A 23,659-nucleotide genomic window follows, 5' to 3' on the forward strand; every position below is an offset into this window, starting at 1 on the left:
TGCTGCTATGAACATTGGGGTACATGTGCTCCTATGCATCAGCACTTCTGTATTCCTTGGGTAAATCCTTAGCAGTGCTATTGCTGGGTCATAAGGGAGTTCTATGGATTCAGTGAGTCCCATTAATTACCAAATCCCAGTAATAGTCTCAACTGAAACTTCATTTATCTTTACCCACCTTGCCTCTGCTATTTCCAATAGCCCCATGATCATCCAGAAGGGTAAAATAATCCAAAATTTTGTTTCAGTTTCGGTTGTTGCTGTTTGCTTTTGGTACTATGAAAAGCAAGGAAAAGTTGCTTGATTACTAGGTTCTTAGATAGAAGTTATGAAATGTTCATTTTTTAATGTTTTTTTTTCTATTGCCTGAGGCCCGCTGACCATAAATACAGGTTGAAATACATAGCAAACTTTGATTGGGGCATCTTATTGTTCATGCTGATGTATGTCTATATATTGTTTAACTATGTCTATATTTATGTGTGTCTACATATTGCATAATCTATGGAAATACAAGTATTTTTATCCAGGTTTTTAAAAAATCATCTTGAAAAAAGAGAAAAAAAAGAAATTTGAAGTAGCCCAAATATTCAAATACTCAGTGAAATTGTCCATTATATCTGAAGTTCTAAGCAATAACATGTATAATAACATAAGTATTTTTTCCATGCAAAACACACAGCAGAGCTATTGAATTTTTCTCAGTAAAAATTTTCTTTAATAGTAAAACCATGGTAATCAGCCTGAAACTTTTAATTAGCAAAGCACAATTTCAAGTCAGGAGGAGGAGGAAAGAAAAGAAATTTGTCAAAGATTTTATCTTATGATCACAAATCCATTCAGGGCTGTAAATTTGTCAAAGAAACCCTCTGAATGATCCTCAGGGACACCAAGTACATTTATGGAGGAAATGCCAACCCCATACAAGTGTCAAAAGGATAGGAAATCAACGTCTGTGAAGTCTTTAGACTGTCAAAAAGACACACTTTTGGCTACTTTGGCTCTGACTCCTTGGGACACCCAAAGGAATTGTTAGAGCCTTGGAATAGCAAGCTTCATTACCATACATGCAATAAAGCTTTTTTTCTGCAGACTTCTTGGTTATCACTATTTAAAAGTGGTGAAATGCTGATATCCCCAATACTCTCATGAAAGAGTAACTAAATCTAATTTTTGAGTCTAAAATTGCTAACTTCCTAGTAGAGCCAACAAAAATGACATGAATGACTTTATTTTTAGGCTTGTAATGAAAGGTAACTTGTTATATCAGAAAGCTAGCTATAGTTTAAAGAAATGAAAAATAAAAGATATTTCTGACCTCACATCATTGCAATAGCATCAAAATAGTTTATCCTGATCGGTCACAAATTTAAGATATCACAATCTTCTGCAGCATGAATTAGCTTCACATATGGCTACAGATAAACCACATTTACCAGCATGTGTTCATCATGCCTTTGTAACATAGACAACAAGGTAAAGAAGAGCACTGGGCATGTAGAAGAAATATGGGAACCTCAGGAAACACTGAGAAGAAAAGGCTCATGATGCTATCTGAACACATCAAACCCTAGGTTCAATCTACACAGGCAGGTGTTAAAGTTACTTTATCATCATCTATCCCAAGTCCTGCACACAAAAAGAAAGCAGGAAGTAATCAGCATTTCCAGTCTCAAAAGGATTCTTTTCCTCTGTCACCAGGGTGCATTAATTTCCATCATGAACAAACAGTGCTTTGAAAAATGGCACATCGAATTTATTTACTATTTTCATTAGTGTGGTTTTCTTGGTAACTAATATGAGGACAGAAGAGGTAGTTATTTGAGCCCCAGAGCCTGTGAATAAGGCAGCTGGTAACAAAATGTGGCTCTTTGGAGATAACTGGTCGTTGTTACTTCTATAAAAATAGTTTCTCTCAATAGCAGCTTTTGATACACATTTGGTCATAGTTTTCCCAAAATTGCCTGAATCTAAGTATCTCCTGGAATGATTTTTAAATACAAATCCCCGAGTCCTCCCCTAAAGATTCCAGGGGAGGGTCTTGGAATCTGAATTTTTAACAGTGTGTGTTTAAGAAACACTCTCCTAAGTTTTTCATCCTGGTGTTAACAACTATTGGAAAGTAGAGATTGGTACCAAAGAACAGAAATGGGAGTCTGAGCAAGTTCACTAAATCCTCATTACAATTAGTTCCTCTCAGCTTCTTTCCAACTCCCATCCCACAGTCTTAAAGAGATGTTTGTAAAACTTTGTCCATCTGGCTGTTCACAAAAGAAAGAAAAAGAAAGCAGAGACACTTGCGTCATGATCTGTTAAGGCTGTCTTTCACATTTAGAATGGGTTCCACACTTCTGACAGCTTCAGAAGTAGCTCACTCATCTTCTAAACACTTTAAAATGGACTTGGTCTAGGTTGTCCTGGAATCAGACTCTGAGATCTCCATTAGCATGCGGTAAGTTAACTGAGGAGTTCTTGGGATCACTGCCCACTTCTATGGGCAAATGGACGTACTGAACAGAAATGCATGGCAACCAAGGCATTAGCTGATCTCAAAGAGAGCTCTAAAGCTGAGACGTCCCTTCAGAGTTGTTCCAAAGTAAGGCAAGATGGCCAGCCCTTTATGCTGCTGCCCTATTGATGTTCTATTCGATGTAGGCTGCCCTTGAGCTATGGCCCTGGGCAAGGCTATTATCTTCTTCTGACACCAACTATCTGGGGGAACTCAGCCAGGATCCATCAGCCATCAGCATCAACGGGGGAAATTACTAGGTCCTGAAGGTCCTGAAGGTCCTTAAGGCAGTACACACCACAGTCTCAACTCCAAAGACTGGTTATTGATTCCAGTTTTGCTCACCTTCATTCATGTCTGGTTGCCCCATGTTTCAACAAGAAAACAAATAGGCTGGGGCCTACGATCACCTTTGAGAAACCTAAGAAGCTCTAAACACTTTAAGACTGGTGATTTAGCAAAGAGTTTATGCACATTTTCAAGGCACAATAAGGGCAGAATGAGAGAGTCAACATATTTTAGCACTAAGATGTCAGGTTTCATTAGAGTTAGTTGTTCCAGGAAAGCAAAGGGAAATAAAATACAGAGTAACACTAACAAAGACTCACATTACCAGCCTTTTAAATACACTGACCATACATTGGGAGTTTATACTGAAAAAAAGGAAATGTACATTTTTACACATTTCAGTGAATCAACATTCTCATCCACTAAGGCCCTTCATCAATCATTTAGTGGTTAGACAACCCCACATACAAGGAGTGCATCCAAGCTCACTCCTGGAGTTATTATAAATTTCAGGTGTTCTGTGCTAGCACTTCACAGTGAAGACTTTCACAGGGTACTCAGCAACATGCGGCACCAATCCACTGATAAATGTTCTGGTTCTCAAATTTTCAACTGGGATAATCACACTTAAGTCAAGCATCAACAGATCATATTTAACCATGAAAAGCCATACAGTGCAATCTATGCACCAGCATTGCCTATGAGACCCAGTGTTCTCCAGGGCTACGTTTTCTGATATCCTCTCTAAAGTGAAAGACCATTATAAGTAAACTGGCAATTGTGGGTGGGGAATAGCATAAAGTCTCCAACACTTGCATGTTCAACTTGAGCTCAGGCAACACTACAAACTTTGAACATGATTCATTGCTGTTGTGGTAAATGGTAAGTGCTTGATGAGCCAAAAAGTCCTAGGACCAAATCTAAGTCAACATGCCCCCAGAGAGCACAAAGGTCACCTGACCTTGCTGCTCATTAACTCATAGTATTCACTGATATGATTCTAGGGTCTTAAATTGCTACCTTCTCTTTAGTCTATCTGGGAAGGTGGGCGCGGGGAGGGACTGCCTCACAGTCTTTTGTCATCCATGTAGGATTTGCTCCCCGGTAGAATGTGTTCTTCACATTCTTCTTCCATGCTAACAAATTTGTTCATTAGAACTAGCCTTTTCACTGGCTAGTCTTTCTTGATCTGGCTATTACGGAAGGATAGAAGAAAAGATATGGCCCTGTTCACTGCCCTCGAGTTTCATTCTCTTTACTACTCCTGCAATTACACAAGTCACAGGAGGTGTGACCAACTCTAATGGCTGCAATCAATAGGAATTATAATTTAGGTTAATTCTTCCTGCTATGCTCTTCATTCTTGACCCAACTTTGTCCTCAGTTGTTCTGTTTTCTCTGCACATTCTCTCACATGAGAGGATTTTATACTGTCCTGCATCTTAAACACCATCTATGAGCTTTGACATCCACATTCATGTTCCCAGGACTGAGGTCTATGTCCTTTGTAATTAGTGTCAATACCTGGACATGCCGTGTGTATTCAGAAAGTTTCTTACATTAGCCTGGCCCCATATTATAACGTTTGCCTCCAAATATGGTCTTTTCCCCAATCATTCCCATGAGTACTGCATCATTAGTGCATCAGTAGTGCACTACCACCCAATTTGATTAAGTCAAAGATACGGACAGTAACGGCCATTCCTCTCTTCCTCACTTACCTCACATCAAATCCACCGATGGGCCATGTTTCCTTAAATTCCTTAAACTGCCCCACCACAAAAACCTCCATCTTAATTCTCATTCTCACTCTGATTGACAGTCTTTTCTCTACAAAAAGCCAAGCTCATATTTGAAGAACATGAATCAGATCAGATCACTCCCTTTCTGAAGGTCTTCCAAAATCTTCCGTACTATACAGAATAAAACCCAAATGCACTATGCTGGTCACTAAGGCCATGCATGACCAATCTCATTTCTTCACACTGCAGCTGACATGGGTGTTTCGTGGCTTTCTCAAACAGGCCAATGTGTTTGTTCCTGCCTCAAGTCTTTGGAACTTTCTGTACATTCTGTCTGGAACTTTGTAACTAGGTCTTCACATGACTGTTTCCCTCAATAAATCAAGTCTGGGCTCAAATGGCACTTTGTCAGGAAGCATTACTTCCTTGATTACCCTACCTAAATTGGCATTAACTACCCATCACCTTACCCCACCTTATTATCATAGCGATTAGAGTATCTGAAATTACCTTCTTTATTTTTCGTAAGTCTTTTTAAGGCAATGTCTCTGTGTGTAACATTTAATCCCACAACACAGATCAGTGCCTGGCATAGAATAGACACTCAATAAATATTTGTCAAGTGAAAAGATTGGTCCCTTTCCCTGATTTCTCCCTTTTAAATTGTGTCCTTTCACTGGTAACAAGAATTGGGCCTTTATTTGGCCATTTTCCTTTGAAAATCTCTATTCCAAGTTATATAAAGATTTAACTCAACCTTTGAAATTATCCCTTGGTTGGGCTTATTATTGGATAAGCCACCTTGTCTAACAAGCCTTTGGGAGGGTCATGTTGCCTTCTTCTAATCACAGAGCCATGCTAAGACTCATTATGGTGGGCAACATACAGGTACTATAATAAATAGTTACGTTATTTAGAGACAAAATAGTTCAATCACTTTCTCTAGGATCCATCCATGCTAACTTAACCACATCTTCTCTACTGAATATGTTCTTTATGTTTAATATTTTTCTATTCAATTAAAACAAAATTACTATTAACATAGCCTCCTCTACAATCTCTTACATGTAATTCTAAAATCCAATTTCATTTCAAAATCAAATTTTATTTCTGAAATACTTAAGTTATTTTGTAAGTTTGTAACAAACTTGTTGGTTGACAAAACATGGCCTACTTGGAAATAAAGTGATTAACAGCTTATGCATTTTACTTAATATGAATATTCATGTTTCCCTGTAGAATTATTGATGTGCTGATTATAGTCAAAGACCCCTCTGAGGAGGGTGTGATGCTAATATTCAGGAAATGCATCACACTATCTTTGTAAAATTTAAAAACTTCAATTTCAGCTCTCAGCCTGTGATCCAGCCCAGTTTTCTTCCAAACTGGTAGTGACAGGGGCTTCTCTTCTCTACCCGCCCCCCCCCCCAATACTATTTCTTTGTGGGCATCTTCCTCTTACTCTGTAAGCTTGCCTGTGGTCTGGAACTCCATCCCTCCAGTACTTTCTTCCTGCCCAAGAAGACAAGCTCCACAGGTTTTAGTTTTAAAGTTTGCTATAGATCACTCTGACAGGAGCAAGTAATGCTTGGTTAGCTTGCCCTATGTGGCACGCGTGGCACCAAGAGCTTTTTTATGCATTAATTCGTTCAATCTTTGGAATAACACTAAGCTAGGTCTTAGTACTGCTCTCAATTTGCAAATCAGGAAACTGAGGCCTTGAGACACTAAGTAAATTGCTCAAGGTTACACAGACAGAAAATCGCCTGATACCAGATTGAATTATTTTTCAAATTATTATTAATACATGGTCAAAGTAGGGGCACCTGGGTGGCTCAGTCGATTAAGCATCTGACTTCAGCTCAGGTCATGATTTCACAGTTCTGTGGGTTCAAGCTCTGTGTTGGACTCTGTCCTAACAGCTCAGAGCCTGGAGCCTGCTTTGGATTCTATGCGTGTCTCTCTCTCTCTGCTCCTTCTTGCTCACTCTCTCTATCTCTCTTTCAAAAATTAATAAACATTACAAAATTTGTCTTAAATTCATGGTCAAAGTAATATAAGTATCATAAAATAAAATAAAATCTTCCATTTCAAATGGGGAATGTCTTTTGTTTGTGCTATCAGCTCTGAAATGGTGAACAGAGCATCATTTCTCAATTTCAGTTGTCCCTGCTGCCAAGGTAAAATACTCTGGTTTCTCTTCATCCATTCTTATCAATCCTTGATTTCAGCATACCGCTGCATTGAACACTATAGAAAAAAATACCTAACTAAGCTTTTGGTTAATAATTATTAACAACCAATAAACATTATCTCCACTGCTTCAGTTTCAAATTATATATCCTAAGGCCCTCCAATGCTGGTTTTTGCTTATTTGTTAACCTAGTAAGTCCCACAATGCTGGTTTTTGCTTATTTGTTAACCTAGTAAGCCCCATAAACAATGGTTAGAATATTTTTTTCCTCATTCACAAAGGTCCTCAGAAAGCATGGAGCCACGCCTTGACTTGGTCTCAGGAGACACTCATTCGACATACGTGGACAAAGTGAACACCCATGAGCCAGTCTGGCTCTTCTGCCTAATTGTAGTATTATTTTTCAAATGAATAACATTTTCACATGGTACAAAATTCAAATAATCCAATTCCATTCTATAATCAGATTTCATTTCTGAAACAGTAAATTATATTTAAATTCATGACAAGCTCGTTAGTTGTTAAAACCTAGCCTAAAATGGATATGAGGTTATTTACAGCTTTACCTTTTTCACTTAATGTGAGTATTCATGCGCTTAGCTGCAAAATTACTGAAGTGTTTGTTTATGGCTAAAGTCTCTCTCCACTGTCTTCACTGCAAGCAGCCCCCATGCATCTGCTTTCCTTACTGAAAGGTAGTGATTACCATTTTTCCCCTCTGGGTTTGTTTGTTTTTTTTTTTTTTTGTAGGTATATAGATTTAAAAGCAAATATGAATAAGTATTTTTTTAATTTATGTTAAGTTAGTTAACATACAGGGCAATATTCATTGTAGGAGTAGAATTCAGTGATTCATCACTTAGATATAACCCCCAGGACTCATCATAACTAGTGGCCTCCTTAAGACATTCACCCTACCTACCTCCTTCCATCAACCCTCAGTTTGTTTTCTATCATTAAGCGTTTCTCAGGATTTATTTCCCTCTCTTTTCTACCCACCCTCTCCCCATATATGTTCATCTGTTTTGTTTCTTAGTCACTCATGGTATTTGTTGTTCCCTGACTGACTTATTTCACTTAGCATAATACACTCTAGTTTCATCAATGTCACTGCAAGTAGCAAGATTTCCTTCTTTTTGATAGGTAATTGAAAAAGTATTTTTATACAAATGGAGCATACTAGAAATACTACACATACACACACACACCTGCAATTTTTTTTCACTTAATGTATCATAGATATCATTCTATATCAATTAAAGTGGCCTGCCTAACTTAGGAATATTTTATTATACCCTAGTTATAGACATTTCAATTATTTCCAATATTTTGCTCTTATAAACTTTATGCCAGTATCCATATATCCAGGCATATCTGTCAAATAACTACTTACAAAAGAAAAACAACCTAATAAAACAGAGGAAGGACATTAACTGATAATGCACATATAGGAAAATAAAAATATCTGTTTTCTTATTGACTTAGAGAAGACATGAATAGTATTAGAGAAACCAAACCTTTGCCTCTGACATGTTTTACAAATCTGTCTCCCCAGTTTATACTTGACTTTCAACTTTGTTTATAGCATTTTTATAATAATTTGTTAAAACTTTATGTAACCAGAGGTGCCTGGCTGGCTCAGTTGGTAGAGTCTGTGACCCTTGATCTTGGGGTTGTGAGTTCAAACCCCACATTGGGCATCGAGCCTAGGTAAAAAATAAAAAATAAAGGCCTAACTTTGTACTGCTAGGGTTGGCAAGCTTTAAAAAAAATTATGTAACCAAATTGTTGACTTTTTATACTTTTAAATTTTATGAAATTTATATGATATTTGGAAAGACTTTTCATTCTAAGATGACTGATCTAAGACATGCTGACCTCTCTCTGCATGTCTGTTGGAGGAAGAGGCCTGGAGTAACCCTTGGCCCACCCTCCATGGAATTCTCGATCCCATTTATTGAAAGATCCTTTTCCCCCCAGGTGGTAGCCAGGGAACAAAATTCTACTTATTTCCTTTTTGTACTGACTAACCACAGTACAATTTCTATTAAGTCTGGCAATTTTTCTGCTCTGCTTTGGGTCTGAGGATTCATATTAGGGTGCACGACAGTATAAAAGGAGAGGCCAGGAGAGGCTGTGTCCTTGCTCATTTGCCTTTAAGACAACTTGTCATTTGAGCACAAGCCGGGTGGTTTTTCTGTCCTCCACGTCATTATACCTATTTTGGAATCTCCTGTGTTAGAAAACAGCTGAAGTAGTAAATAAATGAAAATAAATTTGCTAGGCACTCATTCTTCCTTTTCACTGCAGATTCTTTTAAAATATTTGACTATCGGGGCCTCTATATTATAATGATAGCTGTATTATATACATACATCTTATTTTATAAAACCAGCTGTGTTAAAAACTTTCCCCAGACATTGTCTAATTAAAACTTTCAAGTTGACAAATTCTACTAGGAATGTATTCATTCATCTAATAAAATCCCTGAGTGTTTTCTATGTGCAATTTATTCTTCTAAAAGCTGTGAAAAACTCATGGATGAAGAAAGCAAGTTTTTGTTCCACCATTGTTTTTCCTGGTGGAATTTAGACAGATTAGACCACAGAAGAGCACTTCCATTATGAGGACAGGAGAGAACTAAAACACATGGGAGAACGTGAGAAATGTTACTATAAAAACTCAAGAAAAGGGGTGCCTGGGTGGCTCAGTTGGTTGAATATCCAACTTTGGCTCAGCTCATGATCTCACAGTTGGAGAGTTCAAGCCCTGTATCAGGCTCTGTGCTGAGAGCTCAGCGCCTGGAGCCTGCTTCAGATTCTGTGTCTCCCTCTCTCTATGTCCCTCCCCAGCTTGCACTCTGTCTCTTGCTCTCTCTCAAAATAAATAAACATTAAAAATTTTTTTAAAAACTCAAGAAATATCTCTGGCATGTAGAAGGGAAAAGGTAATTCCAAGTGGTAGAGGTAAAATGCCATGGAAACAGTGACAATGGACCCATCCTTAAAATCTATATACAGTTTTAAAGTCACATAAAATGTGACTTTCACTTAAAAAATAAAAGCATGTGTGATAGTTAATTTTGCATGTCAACTTGGCCTGGGCTAAGAGATGCCCAGATAGCTAATGAAATTCTATTTCAGGGAGTCTCTGGGAGGATTTTCTAGAAGAGATTAGCATTTGATTCAGTAGTCTGAGTAAAGAACACCCACCCTCAGCACTGTAGGTGGGCAACATCCAACTCACTGAAAACCTAAATAGAAGGGGTGAAGGAGGGGTGGATTTTCTCTTTTTGAGCTCTCACGTTCAGAGTTTCTGGCTTTTGGGGCTTCAGACTCTGAGACCAATAGGAGCCACTTTCTTCTCCTTATTCCCTTGAACTTGCACTGAATTACATCTCAGGATTTCCTCATTCTCCAGCTTGCAGAGAGCAGGCTCTGGGACTTCTTAGCCTCCATAACTACATGAGATATGAGCCAATCCCCATAATTAATTAATGAATAAATATATCCCCCCCACACACACACACACACTAATATAGCATGGAAACAAGGTGACTCTTCTGGCAGCAAAACATCAGAAAGTTCTAGGCAATGAAATCAGAAAAGAGAAAGAATTCCTCCATATCCCCCATTCCATCAGCTTCGAAACTCCATCACCAGGTTATTAGCTCAGAGCCTGAACCTGTCTCTTTCTTAGATGTCTGACATACCTGAACTCTTGGTTCTACCCCTTGCTCTTCACAACATTCTTGTTTAACACAAACATGATCATATTAAGACTCTAGAGAAAACGCTACATGGTAAAGTCAGAATCCATTAATATGATGACCATTGTTCTTCATGGTCCATCTTTATTCTACTTTTCCATATTCATCTAACAAACAACTCTTTTTGCACAGCCTGTGATTCAGCCATTACAGAGCACATAACATCCTCACTACATAATACAACATCTTCATGATCATACTTCTCTGTACCTGCAACTTTCCTTCTTAACTCTTGTGTCCATCTAATACACCTTTATTCATCTTTCAAAATCAGTTCAAGTTTATTCTATGAAACATTTTACCAAACAAACCAGAATGAATAACCACTTCCAGAGTGCTACCATCCTGCCTTGTTCTGAATCTATCCATGCCTTTTCTTCATGGTATTGTAATTTGTGTTTATCTTTATGCCTCATGATCCGGTCCTAAAATGGGACATAGTAGGTTATAACCATATTATTTATATTTATAAATCTGCTATATAATCACTTGGAATTTGGGAACTTATTAGTAAAAGTGCAATGAATACCAAGAGCAGAGAGAAAATTTCATCATTAAAATGTGGGAAAAGAGAAGTGATTATGAAAATAGAAGCATCCTCTGAGATGCTGAGATCAGTTTTCATAGTGACATTTGTGGAAGTCTGGTTCCATGTACATGAGCCCCAGGTATAGTCCTATTCGGTTTTTAATGATTTTGAAAAAGGAAAAAAAAAACTGACTTTCTTTATCACCATTTATAAACATGCAGACATCAAGATGGTTCACTTGAGGGTGCCTGGGTGGCTCAGTCGGTTGAGCGTCCAGCTCTTGATTTTGGGTCAGGTCATGATCTCACAGTTTGTGGGATGGAGCCCCACATCAGTCTCTGTGCTGCCAATGCACAGCCTGCTTGGGATTTTCTCTCTCCCTCTCTCTGCCCCTCCCCTGCCTGCACTCTTTCTGTCTCTCAAAATAAATAAACATTAAAAAAATATTTTTTAAGATAGTCTGCTTAAAACAAGGAGATTATGAAAGATGAGATGATATGACAGGTTCTTAATGCGTTTCTCTTGTGAAAGGCCTCCCTACATTTGGCCTGGCAGTTTTTATCAAATGTCTACACATTAAAGCAATGATGTACGATAAAAGACCTGAGAGTTCTAAATCTTACTGTGAAGATTTTTCTTCTTTATCCATCTCAACTTTTCAATGACTTAGTCAAGATATCATTTTACCATTACATTTGAGACCTCAATTTTATAATGGAATTACAAAAGGTAGCTTGAAAGATAGTAGGATGAACATCACATAACACATACCATTTTCAGGAATACTTCACAGTGGCTCAAAACTTATTTCAAGTGATGTGTACTTTTCTGCCAACTATTCATTGTCTCCTTCTTTCTTGCTAACACTTCCTGATTTTAGTCTGGATGGCAAGGGCCCAAAGCCAGGCATTTTTGCCTAAGCCAGCTCTTTAGTGTTATTGCTAATTTACTACTTCCCTTGCAGCTGGGATAGCCATGTGACGCACAATGCTCAAAGAAACATAAGGGGGCTATTGGAAAGGGACTTATGGAAAAGCTCATGATGAACTAATAAATGGAGCTGACCAGCTTGCCCACTTTCCCTTTTCCTAGATCTTCAGACGCAATGCTACGACCAAGAGGCAAAATGAAGGATATTTACTACAGTGTAGCAAAAAGAAAGACCATGAGTGAGTTTTTAGTGATTCGGTGAATCAGGGGATCAGCCCCACCTTCCTGTTATATGACAAGAACAATGCCACTTTTGGTAGGGCATAGAGTTATTTTGGCCAAGCACATTCTCCCAGACCATGTACTGGGTCTTTGAGAAGAAAGTCTTTCATAAGAGCCTTCCCTTTGTTCTGACCTTACAGAACTTTGGTGTAGGATGATCTATAAATAAGGGCTTACTGATTTTTATTTCTTTTTAAGTTTTATTTATTTATTGTTATTTGAGAGATAGAAACAGAGTGGGGGAGAGTGCAAGGGGGTAGAGGAAGACAGAATCTTAAGCAGGCTCCACACTCACCATGAAGCCTGACACAAGGGTCGATACCATGACCCTGGGATCATGACCTGAACTGAAATCAAGAGTCGGAAAATGAGGGTACCTGGGTGGCTCAGTCGGTTAACCCTCTGACTTTGGCTCAGGTCATGATCTCACGGTTCAGGAGACCTAGCCCCATGTAGGGCTCTCTGCTCTCCGCACAGGGGCTTCACCCCTGGCCTCCTCTGCTCACATTCTCTTGCTCTCAAAAATGAACAAATCAAACATTAAAAAAAAATTTTAAATAGCATCGAAGGCACAACCTACTGAGCCACCCAAGTGCCCCAAAGGCTTACTGATTTTTAAATAGACTATGAAGAGTGTCCCTTACATCTACAGCAAGACATCATACACTAAAGAAATGAAAGTGGTTATTCACAATAAACTCAACATAATGATAAAAAAAAATTCCCTTCAATTATCTCTGTAAATTCTAAAAATTCCCAAACCCCTAAAATTATGCAGGTTGGTCTTAAGGTGCCAACCTTAAGTGTTTGCTTAGAAACACTAAAATCTATCTATTTAACATAAAAATAGCAATGCATGTCCATGTTCAAGCCACATAGTTTATAGAGGTAATCTTAAGAAAAGGTTTTGTTTCTCATTAGGAAAGTAGAGCTGTTGGCCAGTGAATGTGTTTGGTTAGCCAGGCTTCTAACTCATGAATTGAAGGCAATTAGTTTTTAAGCTTCAAACTTTTCCTTGCTATACAGGCTTTGCCTTCAAGTTATTTTCATCTTAAATGGAGTTTTCAAGCCCTGAATAGATATTTTGATACCTTGATAATTTGTGGTCTTGCTAAAGACTAACTTTTTGCACAGTCTCCTTGATTTGTTATTTCAAACTTCCAATTATTTCACACCTTCCTTTGAGGCTTTTTGTAATTGAGCTATATTTTCCCAGTTGAAATCAGAACTGAACCAACTCCTGCCTTGCTCAAGATTTAGTCCTCTTTTAAAAGATTAAACTTCTACAATGTTTTTAAATAGATTTTTTTAATCTTCCTAATTTCATCTTGTGGGACAAACTAGGACCTTAAATAATGGGAAAATATTTTCTTACCCCAAGCCCCAAGCCTCAGTTTTACTTACATGAAATTACCATAAATTAATACTTTGTACGATATTTGTAGTTTTGAAATATTCAGTGGCCACTGTAATAATTATCTATGAACCAGCATATGAATTATATGATTTGTGACTATTTCATCCTTTCCCCAAGTAGAAAAAGTCATGTTACTGCCATGCAGCCTATGACCAAACAGATATTCAACACCAAATTAGTCTAAACCCAGATACCACTTTCTCATTAAAGAGAAAATAAGAAGGAAAAGTTTAGCTGTTCTTACAAGACCAGTGTAACTAAATATCATTCCAAGAATAAAGAGTCTTGTTTTAGTCCCTTATAGACTGAGAATAAGTGTTTTGAGTTACTGGAACTTGATGGGTGTGATTTGCCATTATTTTCCATTTCCTGAAAAATCTTTTTAAAAAAATTAAATCACAGCTCATATGTTCCATGCCTTTCCCTAAACCGTGAGGTATTTAAGCTGCCTTCTAAAGACATACATTAATTTTCATGTATACATCTGCCCATTCATGTGGATGTTTGCAAGTGTAACTCTTTCTGTGTACATCTGGTCACTGAGGTTTCCAGAATTAAAAGTTGTTTGGTTTAATCAGTGACTTCACGAGAGTTTATCAACCACAATCGAGGAGTATTCCACTAAAGAAAATCCAAAAACAGGTTCATATCCCCAAAGGAATAGTCCCATAAAAGAATTATTACATTGTATCTTAAGAATTCTCCATCCATTTTTTCACCCTTCCTGTCCTTAAGTCCAAGAAAAATTTTAGGGGGCTTAGCCTACTAGTATATTGTCTAAAAGGCAAAAGCCAACAGTTTCAACAAAATAAAAGATCAAATGACCTCTTGCCATTCAAAATATATGTCACAAATTTTCAAACACTTTTGGTAGAATTTCATCTTCACCTAATACGTAGGTGTTAAAAGGTGTTTTTGTTTTATGTCACACATGGGAGGTTAATAACATTTAGAAGGGAGAGTTTCAAGAGAAGCTTGCACTGAAAAAGGTGAGGGTTAGTACTCTAAGATAGGAAAAATATAGGGGCACCTGGGTGGCTGACTTCGACTCAGCTCCTGATCTCACAGTTCATGGGTTGGAGCCCCACGGTGGGCTCTGGACTGACAGTTCAGAGCCTGCTTCCGATCCTCTGTCTCCCTCCCTCTCTGCCCGTCCCCCACTCATGTGCACTCTCTCTCTTTCAAAAATAAACATTCAAAAATAAAATAAAAAAGGAAACATACAGGAAAACTAAATAATTATTGAAAAAATTAAACAAATTACCAAATAAAAGCATTAGAGTCTAAGACCTTTTAAAGTAGCAAAAACAAACCTATATCCTCAAAAGTCATCATTTTTAAATAACATTTCAGAAATTTGGACCAACAATAAAATACTGTATTTTTCCTATTTGTGGTATTAAGAAAATAGGGAAAAGGCTAAATTAAAAAAATGATTCTTCCCTGGCCAGTGACTATCATAGGTCAATTTTGTCCAACCGAAATGAATGCCGATCAGAAGCGTGTGCCACATATATATTTTAAAATCTGTATTCACCTCATTAAAAATAGTAAAAAATAAATACGGAAAGTTAATTTCAACAAGGCTTTTAATTTAACCTAATATATCCCAAATTTGGTCATTTCAACAGTCAATATAAAAACAACTATATATTTTACATTATCTTTATGTATATTACGTCTCCAAATCCTGGTATATATTTTAGCCTTGTATCTCAAATTTAACTAGCTGCATTTTAAGTGCTCGAAAGCTGCATGTGGCAAGTAGTACTACATTGGACAGGACAGTTCTAGACGCTAGGAATAAAGTAGCAAACAATAAGGATAAGGTCCCTGTGTTGGTGGAGTTTACCTTCTACTTCAGTGGAGATACAGATAAGCACAAAGACAACAAACAGGAAGAAATCACATGATTTTAAATGCCCTGAAGGAAGTTAAAAGGTTGATGAGACAGAAAATGCTGAGGGGTGGGAATGCGCACAGATGTGACATTTAACCTGGGACTTGACTGACAGGGAAGCAGGCAGGCCTGATGAAAACGCGCTGGGCAGGGCAGAGAGCTTTGACAACAAATCTAAGGCAGACATAAGCTGGCACGCTTAAGCAACAACAATAAAAGATTAGACCTTCTAGAGTCGAAAGGGAGACATGCGGAGGACATGGTAGAGGGGGAAGCAGAGCCAGATAGTGCAGGATTCGGGAGACCAGAAAGAATAAAGAGAGGAGGGACCCTGGAAACACTACAAGCGTTCAGTTCAAACCCTGCAGGGCTGGCCCTGTAAGTGAGGGCAACAGGAAACAGTCTTCACAAAACCTGAAACAAAGCCTCAAATAGTTTCAGTACCTAATTGGATAAAGGTGATCTACCGAGATCAATTCAACTGCTTTTAGAAAATTAAATCCACTTTGAGGGAATTAATCTGGAGCTTCTATACTTTTAATGTACAATGTCCAGCATTTAATCCCAAATCACCAAGAATGCCAATAAATAAGACCAAATGACCACAGTTAAGGAGATATATATATATTTTTTTAATAACCTCTCTATATAGATAGATAGATAGATAGATAGATCAATATCTCTGGTGATCCAGATTTTGAGTTGTAAAGATTTCTCCTTTATAACTGATTAGTAATGTTCAAAAAAACAAAAAGACAATAAGATGAAAAATTCACTGGAGAACTGAAATACATAAAAAATGAACCAAATTTTCCTATAATTGTAGAGGGGGAAAAGGCAGCAAGAAATATATAATTCAATAGATGGATTAAAAAGTTGATGAGATAGAACAGAATTAAAGATTAGTAAAATGGAAAATAGATCAGGGAAAAAAAAAAGCCTAGATCAAAGAACAGAGAGAAAAAGAAAATTTAAAAATATATATATGGTATTATATATATAGAGAGAGAAATTTATATGTATACATATAGAAGACATGGAGAATAAGGAAAACTGATCTAAAATACATGCTACTAGAGTCCTAGAAAGGGAGAAGAGAGAAATAGGAATTGGATGTGAATTTTATCTACTTAATGCTTCTTTCTATATTCTCATGTTTTTATCACTTTGGAGAAAATAAACACAGATCATTACCTCACATCATATATAAAAATAAATCCCAGATGCATTAATGAATTTAATGTAAAAAAATAAAATTACAAACTAACCAGAATGAAAGGAATAGGCAAATATTTATCTTGCTTTTCTAATCACAAATGCAAAATCTGAAACCATTAACTAAAGACTGTTATATTTGTCTACCATATGAATTTTTGCTTATGAAAAACACCATAACCAAAGTTCAAAGGCTAAGGACCAGATGAGAAAACAGTTGAACCAGGTGTATGGTAGAAACATATGCAATAATTAAAATCATATTTCACAAGAATATTTAATGACATGGAAAGTACCCATAATTTGTATTTATATTTAAAATAGTTTATTGACCTTCTTTCCCAGTGAATATTGAGTAACAAGGCTGGATTTAGTCTTTCACAAAAAGCAAAAGGAAAATTAGACAAAACACATGAAAAAAGACTGAAATACTGGACAACTGGCATCATAGTACTATAATCCTTTAGAGACTGGAAATAAGCACAGTGAGTTCAGAAATGTCTCTGTTTACTGCTTGAAGGCAGTTTCCAAGCTGCATCAGGTAGAGGAAACCCAAAGACAGCCCAGGATCTCACTGATGGAGAGAACAGGGAACGTAAGTCAAGGTGGCCAAGAAAGGGAGAAGAAAGGCACACAAAAAGAGCACTGGTGGGGTCCCCTCTGGGCTTTGACTGTTTGCTCATCTGTGCACATATGAGACAGAACTTCTAAAGACATGAAGAAGAAATACCGGGAAGGAGGAGACACAAACATTCCCAGAGTCCACACGTGATGTATGAAGTGCATATTCCCACCAGCCAGAGTAGGAGAGACCTCATAATACATGAGATAAAACTGTTGTTATAGAGACATTCTATTTGCTCAAGAATATAGAAGATAACATGATTGTTATTAGGGAATAAAAATGTGAAATATAAAAAGAACCCAAAGGGAACTCTCAGAGATGAAAAATACATTGAAACATTTTTGACCCTGTTTCTAATAGCATTCTTCAATAAAACGAATGGGGGCTCCTTACAGAAAGGGCTGATCCTATGACTTCGGAGGACCTGCGGTGCCAGAAGGCAAGGAAGAAGAAAGAAAAACGATAACAACACGGATGGGAACACATGAGAGGGTCACAGGAGCCAACTGAAGGAGCTGCCAATGACTAAGGCAGGAATAATCTGAGCAACAAAATTAATTAATCAGTAATGATTATAACACAAAGGATTAAAATGAATATCCATGAGTCCACACTGAAATAAATAAACAATTGAATGAATAAATAAATGGCATGGGAAGAATGGAAAAAATCTTCCACAGGCACAAAACTTCCAAATAATTTATATAAATACTCTTCCTCAGGAGAAGGAGCATAACGCCCCAATGCTCAAGCATGGGTTGTACATCATGACATCATTCTTAAAAAATACAGTGTGGAAGGAGTACCTAGTTGGCTCAGTCATGACAGTGTATATTCTGGATCTCAGGGTTATGAGTTCAAGCCCCACTTTGGCTATAGAGGTTACTTAAAAATAAAACCTTTAGTGGCGCCTGAGTGGCTCAGTCAATTAAACACTCAACTCTTGATTTTGGCTGAGGTCATGATCTCACGGTTCATGAGTTTGAGTCCTGCATCCAGCTCCGCACTAACTGTGGGGCCTGCTTGGGATTCTCTCTCCCTCTCTCTCTGAACCCTTCACTGTGTGTACAGGCTCACGCTCATGCTCGCTCACGCTCTCTCTCTCTCTCTCTCAACATAAAGAAATAAACTTTAAATAAAATAAATAAATAAATGTATGAAATCTTTTTTTAAAATAGAGTATGGAAAAGGGGGGGAGACCAATTTTCTACTGAAGAAATCTGACAAACACTATCTCAATAAGGATCATAAACAGTGATAAAGCATGTTATAGAATGTAGTCTTTTTTTTTTTTTTTAGTTTATTTTTGAGAGAAAGAGGGGCAGAGAGAGGGAGATGGAGGATCTGAAGCAGGCTCTGAGCTGACAGTGCAGCTGTCAGTTTGCTCAGTTTGAGTGGGGCTCGAACTCATAAACCTAGAGCTCATGACCTGAGCTGAAGTCGAACACTCAATGGATTTAGCCACCCAGGAACGCCTATGGGATGTATTCTAGACATGATATGATTAAAAAAGAAATGACACTTTTTCTCTATGGACTTCCTCCAAAAACTCCATAACCCCAGTGTAATCATGAGAACAGCATCTGAAATTTTCCAATAGAGGGGATTCACACAAAATACCTGAAGACCTCACCAGTACTACTTACAACCATTGAGATCATCAAAAACAAGCAAAATCTGAGAAACTGTGACAGTCAAGAGGAGCCTAAGGGTACATGACAAATGAATGTAATGTGGTATCTCAGGTGGTATCCCAGAACAGAAGAAAGACATTAGTTAAGAAGTGAAAAAACCCAAGTAAAGTTAATAAGAATGCATCAGTATTGATTATTTGTAACAAATGTACCATATAAATATATATATTAGTAACAGGGAAAACTGGATATGAGGTATTTGAGAGCTTTCTGTACTATCTGCACAAATTTTCTGGATATCTAAAATTATTCTGATAAAAGCTAAGACTATTTTAAAAATACATAGGGGCCACCTGAGTGGCTCAGTCAATTGAACGGTTGAACACACAACTCTTGATTTTGGCTCAGCTCTTGATTCCAGGGTCATGGGTTCAAGCCCCATATCAGGTTGAGTGCGGAGCCTGTTTGGGAGTCTCTCTTTCTCCCTCTGCCCCTTTCCCCTACTTAGATGCTCTCTCTCTCTCTAAAAAAATGATAAAATAACATGACATTTAAAAATACACTGAATAGGATTAATAGCACATTAAAAATTGAAGATGAAAAAAGTAAACTTAAAGCCATACCCCCGCCCAAATATCAAAATCAGAGGGGTATCACACATGTGGAACTAGAACCCCAGGCAGTGAAAGTGTGGCAAAAAGGAGGGAGGGAAAAAAATATTTGAAGGAATAATGGTCAATTTTTTCCCCAAATTTGATGAAAACTCTAAACACACAAATCCAAAAACCTCAATGAATCCATGTGCCCATACAGTGGTATTTCATAACCAAACTGCTAAAAACCAATGATAAGGAGAAAAATCTTAAAATGATCTAGGATAAAAACACATTACATGCAGAGAAACACAGATCAGAATTACCACATATTTCTTGGCCCAAAACTAAGCATGGCAGAGACAATGGAAAACCCCTTTAAAATACTGAAAGTTAAAAAAAAAAAAAAAAGCCAACATAGAATTCTACATCCAGTGAATATAACTTTCATGAACAAAGGTGATAAACCAGCAATTAAAATAAAAAATGAAATACTTAGGCATATAGCTAACAAAATATAATTGGTGAGAAACAAGCAAACATCTAAATAAAGAATTTTTCCAAGATGTAGAGACTCAATGCAATCCCAATCAAACTCCCAGTAGTTCCTCTCATGGAATTTGATAAGCCTACTTACTCTAAAAGTTACAAGGAAATTCAAAGAATGTTGAATAGCCAAAGCAATTCTGAAAAAGAAGAAAAGTAATGGATAATTTGCATTCCTTGATTATATTTACTATAGGGTTACAGTAATCAAGACAATGTGGTATTGGCATAAAGACAGAAATACAGAGTGATGGAATACATAGACAATCAAGATATACATCCATTCCATAAGTAAATAGCCAAGTGATTTTTTTATATAACAATCACTGAAATATAATTCACATACCACACAATGCACAAATGTAGTGTACAAGTCAATGGTATTTTACAATATGCACACAGTTGTGAAATAATCACCACAACCAATTTCAAACATTTTCATCACTGACAAAAGGAACACCATATTCATTACAAATAATTACCTATTTACTCCACCTTCCCAAGTCCTATGCAACAACTAATCGACTTCCTATTTATGGATTTGCCTATTCTGGACATTTCATATAAATGAAATCATATAATATGTGGCCTTTTGTTGTAAATATCTTCTTGCTTTCAGCATAATGTTTTCAAGTTTTATCCATGTGCAATTAAGTGTATTAGTCTGGGTTCTCTAGGGAAACAGAACCATTAAGAAATATAGGAATCTAGATCTGTATCTAGTTTGTGAGCTAGATTTATGTATATATGTCTATATATTGTTTTGTTTCTCTCTACATATTAAGAGATTTATTATAAGGAACTGGCTTTCACAATGATGGAGGCTGAGAAGTCTACTAAGTCTTGTAGTTAGCAAGCTGGAGACCCAAGAGAGCCAATGGTCTAGTTCCAGCCTGGGTCTGAGAGCCTAAGAAACAGAAAAGTCAATATTATAAGTTCCAGGCCAAGTCTAAGTCTGAAGGCAGGAGAAGACAGATGTCCCAACTCAAGAGCATACAGAGAGAAAGAATTTCTTCTTATTCAGCTTTTAATTCTATTCAAGCTTTCCGTGGATTGGATGAAGCCCACTCACATTTGAGAAAGCAATATGCACTACTCATCTACCAAGTCAAATATTAATATTATCCAGAAACACCTTCAGGGCCATACCCAGAAATAATATTTAACCAAATATCTGAGCTTTTACTTGAATCATAAAATCGAATACCACAAGCCCACTCCTTGTCAACTTTATACCTATACATATCTCCTTAAATCATATTTAATCTCCAAATAGACAATAACAAAGTCATAATTTTTTTAAATGATACAACTATCCTGTGTACAACTGAAACATACTAACACCTTCCGCAAAAGAGGAAAAGTCCTGGAGTGATGCTTACTCTTCTCCCTAAAATCTGTAACTTAAATACTATGATGTAAAATAAATAATACCTAAATACTATGATCTAAAGTAAATATACTTTATGTTCCATTATAAGAGTATAATGGAGGGAAGAAAACAAATATATTTGATATAAACATTTGCAAATATATTCATAACTAAATAAGGAAGCATATGGAATACTCACAATTACAGTTCTCATTTTTGTAATCGATCACATGGTTTTTGCTGGTATTTACAGCTAATGTTTTCAACCAGTCATTCTGAATTCCCTTTACCTTCAGTAAATCTTCTGCTGGTTTTCCTTGTTTCATGATTCTTTACATGATGGAGTGACCTAAATCTTCAATTCCTGAATGGATGAGGCTTTTGGATTTTTTCATTGACCTTAATCACTGGGCATGGTTAATACTAAGACACCTTAAGGGGTCTCCTGTATTCCAGACATACTTTTCCTTACTTCCATGATGGAATCATAGTCCAATTTCTCCTTGGAAGTCAGGATCAATCATCTCAAACATCACAGTAACTACCTTTCTGCCTGTTGATTTAATGGCATAAGGAGTCCAAAGTGGCTGAGCACCAGTCTTGTCTTCCAGTTCAATTGAATCATTGTTGTGTCTCCTGGTTGAAGCCTTTCTCGCTTTGGAAGGAATGACCTCTAGGCCAACAGAGCATAAGGTCATGAGAACAGGAAGCAAAAATTATCCTATTGGGTAACTAGGGTTAAATGTGAGTGATGCCACTCCAATTTCCAACCCTTGATTCCTGGACTCATGAATTCTGGCCAGGAAAGAAACATCACCATATATTGGATGCTGATTTAGAGCTTATACAGCTTTCTGGAGAACCTTGTCCCCATCCTGCAAAGTACTGCCACCTAGTTTACACTGTAACTGAGTCTTCAAAAGGCTATTCCACTATCTTTTGAAGCCATCTGCTTTAAGATGGTGGGAACATGGTAAGACCAATGAATTCCATAAACATAAGTACATTGCCAGACTATTTTTGCTGTTAAGTATGTTCCTGGATTGAAGCAAGGTTATAAGAAATACCAGGATGACAGATAAGCCATTCTGTAAGTCCACCAAAGGCAGCTTTGGTAGAAATACTGCATGCAAGAAAAGCAAATGCATATTCAGGGTGTCTACTCCAGTAAGAACAAAGTGCTGTCTCTTCCATAATGCAAACAGTCCAATATAATCAACCTGGCACCAGGTAGCCTGTTGATCACCCTTGGTGATGTTGCCATATCAGGGGCTCAGTATTAGTCTCTGTTGCAGACTAGGCACTCAGGGGTGGCCATTATTAGGTTGTCCTTAATGAGCAGCAGTCCATGTTGCTAAGCCTATGCATAACCTCTAACCCTGCCACCATGGCCACTTTGTTCATAAGTCCATTAGGAAATGACAGGGGTGTCTGAAGAAAGAGGCTGATTGGTAGGTATCCACAGGAGAAGCCATCCTATACACTTGATTATTAAAACCCTCCTCTGATGATGTCAACCTTTGGTGAGCATTCACAGGGAACACAGATATCTCCTTTTTTTTTTTTTTTGCTCTTTCAGACAGATTTACACACATACCTCTTCTCCAAATTTCATTGTTGTCAGTTCTCCACTCATATTCTTTCCAAGCCCCTGACCACCCAACCAAGCCATTGGTCACAACACATGAATCAGATTATAATTGCATGTCTGGCTATTTCTCCTTCCAAGCAAAGTGAATAACCAGGATCACTTCTCAAAGTTCTGCCTTCACTAGGGATGTCCCAGCAAGCACTGCTGCTCTGCAATTTAGGGTGGTGCCCGCATATCACGTATAACTATGTATAAACCAGGCTTGGTTTTGCTCTTCCTCTGTCACCTGACCATAGTTTTATTCCTTAAGAGGTGAGAAAAAGAAGAGTAAACCAAAAGGTAGCAGAAGGAGGAAATAATAAAGAGTAGGGTGGAAATCAATGAAATAAATAATAGAAAACAAGAAAAAGAATCACAAAACAAAAAATAAGTTCTTTGAAAAGATCAACAAAATCAATTGAGCAAGAAAAACAGAAAAGACAAGTTACTAAAATCAGAAATGAGACTGGAGACATTACTACCA

The sequence above is a fragment of the Suricata suricatta genome, chromosome 17, assembly GCF_006229205.1.
Source record: "Suricata suricatta isolate VVHF042 chromosome 17, meerkat_22Aug2017_6uvM2_HiC, whole genome shotgun sequence".
Lineage (NCBI taxonomy): Eukaryota > Metazoa > Chordata > Mammalia > Carnivora > Herpestidae > Suricata > Suricata suricatta.